Source organism: Meriones unguiculatus, chromosome 1 (assembly GCF_030254825.1).
Source record: "Meriones unguiculatus strain TT.TT164.6M chromosome 1, Bangor_MerUng_6.1, whole genome shotgun sequence".
Lineage (NCBI taxonomy): Eukaryota > Metazoa > Chordata > Mammalia > Rodentia > Muridae > Meriones > Meriones unguiculatus.
This window is the reverse complement of record NC_083349.1, coordinates 2,837,860-2,843,976: the sequence shown is the minus strand read 5'-3', so window position 1 is coordinate 2,843,976 and position 6,117 is coordinate 2,837,860.

Here is a 6,117-nt window from a genome sequence, read left to right as displayed (position 1 = left end):
CAGAAACTCATGGTGAGGCTTCATGGAAACCAGGGCCAGTGTGTAGCTGGAGAGAAGCAGAGAATGACAGAGCAGGGTGCACACCTGAGTCCCAGCAATCAACGGGTGGAGGCACGGTTTGGGTAAGATAAGTTTTTCCCAAACTCCAGTCCATGACAAAAAAACCTCATAGATGTTTCTGTCTGGGAGAAACAGACGGAAGAAATCTCTAGACCACACCAGGACATCAGTGAGGGCATTGGCTATTAACGCCCCTTTGCTTCTCCACCTGGATCCCCAGGACCGGAAGCCCGCTCTCCGGGGCTGGAGGTTCTGCTCTGGGGGATGAGGGGCGCCCTGCCCTTTGAATGCTTACCCTTTGCCACCATCTGATGGCCTTATCACAGTTTTGTTTCTTTTTTAAATATCTAGAAATGTAAAAGGAAGCAAACCTGTCATCTCCTGTTGGCAACAAACCTCAAGTCTCTTAATCACTTTTCTAGATGAGTTCAGAGAGGAAATATGAAAGGAAGAATTTTTTTGTCTCTCTTTCAATTAATTTCCATTTTCTTCCAGCCTGAGTGAACTCTGGGCCCAGAGCAAGCGAGTGATATGATTATGGAAAGTATTAATCTTCCCATCAAAGGAAAGGCAGCTCACAGTTACGGAGCGGCTGGCACGTTCCACCAAAGGGCTTCTGGGGAGCCACAGCGCTCAGAGAACACCCTTCCAAGAAGTCAGCGACATCCTAAAAGATAAACGCATCTTGAGAAATTGGTATTTGATCTATGAACTTCCCCTCAGCTGCTCTAAATAATCAACAAGCCCATATAAAACAGGTCTAAACAGGAAATCTAACTACCAATGTCTCACACCACCCAGGACTTGGATGAAAACACAAATTTTCCATTGTTCAAGTCCATGCATGTGTCACAGTGTATTTGGAACAAGCCATCTATATTTCTTTGTGAACTGAATACTACAATCTCACACACACACACACACACACACATGCACACAAATAATTTTCAGAGGTCATTTAAAACAACCAAGCCATCCATTTTGTTCAAAACTAAGACATGACAAGAAAGTTTCATCTAGGGAGTTGGTTCCGGGGTCCACAACATCAGTGGGTCTTTTTTCCTTTCTCTGTGAGGGAAGTTAAAGGATCTGCTCCCTCCAGAGATGTATGTGCTTTTTGTGAATACTGTTCCTGGTCACCAGCAGACAGGGCAAGTCAGACAGCAGCCACAGTCTGAAGAAAGCAGGCTCCTGAATTTACAAATGTCCCCATCATTTCCAAATACAGACCCAAAGGAAGAGCGAGCCCTCCATCGCAACACATACAGGCTCAAGGAAGAGTGCGTCCCCAAAGACACTGAATTCTTCAAATGGTGAAGTGTCCAAAAGCAGCTTCATGATCTAGTGCTGCCCCGGAGACGGTGATTGGTTGATGAAGTCAGAGTATGGGTTCACTGTGCGGCTACACATGCGCAGCGGCTACCCGCACGCTGAGCTTTCCATGCACGGTCTTCCCTATGACCCTTCCAGCCTGAGCAAGTCACACTCCTCCAAACACAGCCTCTCCTCCCTTTCTTCCCTATCCTGCCCCTGAAGTCTGCAACTGGGCCTGCGCAGGACGGTGCTGGTTCAGTTTAAGAGACTGTTTCCAAAACCCCACGGTCTCCTGCAATCATATGGGTGTGGAGCACGAAGGGGAAAGCCATAAAAGGTTATAAACGGATCCCATGATGTCAAAGGAAAAACTCAGCTGGAGCAGACAGTTTAATAAGCAGCCTTCTTTTATTACAATAGGCTTGACGTCACCTGTTATTTGTTGTTTCCATGACTGGAACACAAAGCCTTGTGGGACAGGATGAAAGAGCATGTGGACTTTACCAAGCATTTTAATATCCTCCTGTTTACTGTAGATAGAAGATCTGGACAAGGGCTGCGAGCAGGAAATGACTTTAGTGATTTCATTATGGTTAGGGGGAAAGCTGTCCCAGTGGCAGCGCTGGGCAGATGGCCTTCTGCTTCCAAAGAGCCTGTAGGTCAACAGGCCCGATACTGACACAAGGCTAGTAAGCAATTAATGGGTGCCTAGCGAGCAGGAGTTTTCATAAACATGTACTACAGTGTAAGCAGTGAAATAGGAAGCTGACACTTAAAGGTTCCTTCAAGACTGCAGGAGCCAGAGGAGTCAAGGACACTATGAGGGCAAGACCCAGAGAATCAACTAAGCAGGCTCATAGGCTCACAGAAACTGAAGCAACAGCCACAGACCCTGTAAAGGTCTGAGCTAGGTCCTCCGTGTATGTTATGGTTGTGTAGCTGGGTGTTCGTGTGGGGCTCCTAACAGTGAGAGTCAGGATGCCTCTGACTCTTTTGCCTGCACATGGGACCCTTTTCCACCTACTGAGTTGCCTCATCCAGCCTTGATATAAGGGCTTGAGCCTAGTCTTATTGTTGTGATGATGTGTTCAGTTGGTATCCCTGGGAGACCTGTTTCTTTGTTTGTTTGTTTTTGAGAGGGAAATGAAGGGACGGATCTGAGGGAGAGAGGAGAGGTGGGGGGAAGTGAGTGGGAGGAGTGGAGAAAGGGAAAACTGGGACCAGAATGCAATAATAAACAAACAAGCAAGGAAATATTCTTCAAGCTGTCTCACAAGGGGCCACAGAGACCACAGCCAAGAAGCTCTTGATTTTCTGCTACAAATTTGATTCATGATGAAATATGGAGCATGGTACACTTTCTCTTAGTTCCTCTCTGATGGAAAATAAACATGGTGGGAGAATATTCAGATTTTGGAGATTTTTTTAGATTTCATTTTAATGAGCATCAAATGCCATTTTGCTGAGGCCTCCTTGGTCACTGGAAGCTACAAACCTCTCCACTGTTCCTGGCAACTCTCACTTCTTTCGTTTAAGCTGTTAGTCCTTAACCTTTCCTAAGACCTAGACTTCACAGCAGAGTTCCAGGCCCAAGTAGAAATGGGCCATCCACCTGGATGTCAGTGGGTGCCTGAAGCTCAGCTTGTCCAGAACGGAGCCTCTCCTGCTGACTTCCATCTTCCCTTCTGGAGTCACTGCCCAGCACAATGCATGATCCCCTTCAAGCTGCCCCACCACACATCTGGGATTGACTCTCCAGTGACCAAATCCTGTTGATTCTTGACTCCCACACCTGCTCACGACAGTCTCCTTGTCTGTCACTAGAGCTGCCAGGGTGTGAAGATATGTGACGGAGATGCCAGGCTTCTTGCTGCCTTCAGGCAGGCCCGCTGAAGTAATGAGTCACGGAGGACAGTGGAGTTCTCTGCCTCAGTCCTGAGGCCTGTGGTGGCTCTTCAGAACCTGAATCACAGTCAGTTGGCATCATATCCATAACTGGGGTCTTTCTCCAGCTGCCTTCTGTCAGGTGTAAATGCAAATAGAACACTCATATACATAAAATAGGTAATTCTTTAAAAAAGAAAGAAAAAAGAACGCTGGTTAAAGTAGGCAGTGCGCCCTTCGCTTCAGTTACTTCAGGCACACACAGCTCAACCCTAACAGGAAGCGGTGTTCACTTAGGCCTTGCTGAGCCCCAGGTAGCGGGAGCCGCTCAATGTCCACAGGTGCTCTCTGCATGCACGTCATCAGAGGTATACACGCTGAGCGGGCTTTTAAACTTTTCCCTACATGCACGCCAGTAACCCCAAATCAAAGCAAAAGGAAACATTAACGATAGGGGGGAACCCTGTTAGTCTAAGGAGCTAGAGCAGAGAAAAAATAAATAAAGACCCTGCCAGCATGGAGCTGTATTTCAACTGCTGGCTACAGGACAGACGCCTTTTACAAAAGCAAGAGAATGCGTCTTCTGAGATGGTCAGACTCCGCAAAAATTGAACTGAAATGCAGGTATCAGAATTCACACACACACTTGCTAATTCAAGTTCCTCTTGTGACTTCTCTCCTTTCCACACCTGCGCACAGCACAGGATACTTCACCTGCTCTCCGTTTCATGTTTATGCCTGCACAGCGCGCTGTTTGTGTTGCTTCACTGACTCACACGGCACTCAGGTTTTAGCAGAGAGGTTTCCTTTCACATTATTCACACTCACAGATTAAGTATGCTTTCAGGGGTATCAGCCCAACGTGAGGTTTGTACTGCCTCAAATTACCACAACCGAAGAAAGTAACAGGGTGAACAGTTAGGGCCGGCCAGAACAGAGAAGCAGAAAGCCGTGTGACAGCCCTTTCCGAATCACACCCTCTTCCTTCTCCTTCTCCCTCTGTGACTCTCACCCTCAGGAGTCCTCGTGTTCTCATAAGAGCGACATGAAGCATGCGTGCACAATGGTAAACAGAGGCAACAGGCCCAGGCACTGTTCCGCACACAGCATGCTTCATTTTCCACATGTCGGAAAGTGACAGCCGGCGTTAGCATTAGTGAGAGCGACGTCAGCGTGCTGCTGACAACTCAGCTTAGTTACAGAAAGAGACAGGATTCAGGATTCAAGGCCAGCCTGGACTGTGAGAGCTGGCCCAACTGACAAGCCTGAGAACCTCTGGTGCACAGTATGGCCAGCCCGAGGAAGAGGCAGACGTAAAGCCAAGCTGCCGGTCAGCGGGTCTGTAAGGATGCACTCAGTTCTCCAGTCCTCTCCAGTGGAAACACCGTCAGCAGCAAACAGGCCTCTAGAGTGGAAACAGTTCCTGTACCCTGAACACAGTATCTTCTGTGTTTTATCAACAATCTTTGAAGGAGAAGTCAGTATAAAGGAAGAGCAGTCCCGTAAGTTCAAAGAGATTCTGAGGAAAGCTGGGATGGCCTCCTTGCACATAACTGATTTTCTTCACAACGAGAAAGAACTCCAGTTGGTGTGTGAAGTAGTGCAGACTGAAAGAAAGCGCCTGGTCCACTGCGGGAGGAAACACTGGTCAGAGTGAGGAGGAACCAGGGAGCCAGGCCACGAGGATGTGGCCTTCCCCCCATCTTACTTAGAATCTGTTCAAGCAAATCACCGTCGGAAGCACAGTCGCTGGGAACCTGCTGAAAAGTCTTGCCAACTTGCATTCACACCAGCTGCCACCGTTTCTAATTCCATCTGTGAAGCAGAGTACTCACAAGTGGAGCCAACCAAAGCAAGCAATGCTCCCGAGCTGTCACTAACAATCTGGAGTCTGCGCAACTGATGCTCAGAGTGGTTACAGTGCACTAGCAGGTTGGCTCTCAGGCCAGTCACACCTTCCTTACGGAGTGCGGGCAGGATCTGGACTTTAAATACAACACGGAACAGAGGCGGTCAGGGAGGGCTGGCACAACCTTCTGGAATGCCTCTTTGCCTCTCCCTTTTCACCCCTAAATGTGAATGGAAGACACAGCATAGCCCTCATTGCTACAAATAAGTATGTGTGCAAAGGTCTGCATGGGCCACGGGACAGGGAAGGGAGACTACCTCTCCAGTCTGCACTGATGTCCCTGGACTTATTTCAGGAGACACGATACTGGAAGAAGCCACCAGACTAGGGGTTCCTGGTGCTCTAGCTAAATGTATTTACCGGACATAAAGTTCTCAGATAAAAGCCAAACTCAGTTATGAAGACAATCCTTACCAATCAAATATTGGAAAACAAACTTCCGGTTTGACCAGCGTGGTGGTCTGAATAGAAATGGTCCCATAGACAAAGGTGTGTGAATGCTTGGCTCACAGGGATTGGCACTATTAGGAGGTGTGTCCTTGTTGGAGTGTGTGTCACTGTGGGTGCGGGCTTTGAGGTCTCATATGCTCAAGCTATGCCCAGTGTGGCACACAGCTGTATTTCCTGTTACCTTCAGATCAAGATGTAGAACTCTCAGCTCCTTCTCCAGCGCCATGTCTGCCTGCGTGCCACCACGCTTCCCGCCATGATGATAATGGACTAAACCTCTAGAACTGTAAGCCAGCCCCAACTAAATACCTTCCTTTATAAGAGTTGCCGTGGTCATGGTGTCTCTTCACAGCAATAAAAACCCTAACTAAGACAACAAGCTTGGATTTTCTCTCCCTCAACTAAACATTAGGAACATATACTCAATGCAAAGGGGAGGGAGGTGACAGTGCCTGGTACAAATAAAAGTGGGATAAACGGGGGAGGAGGCAGGCATCAGG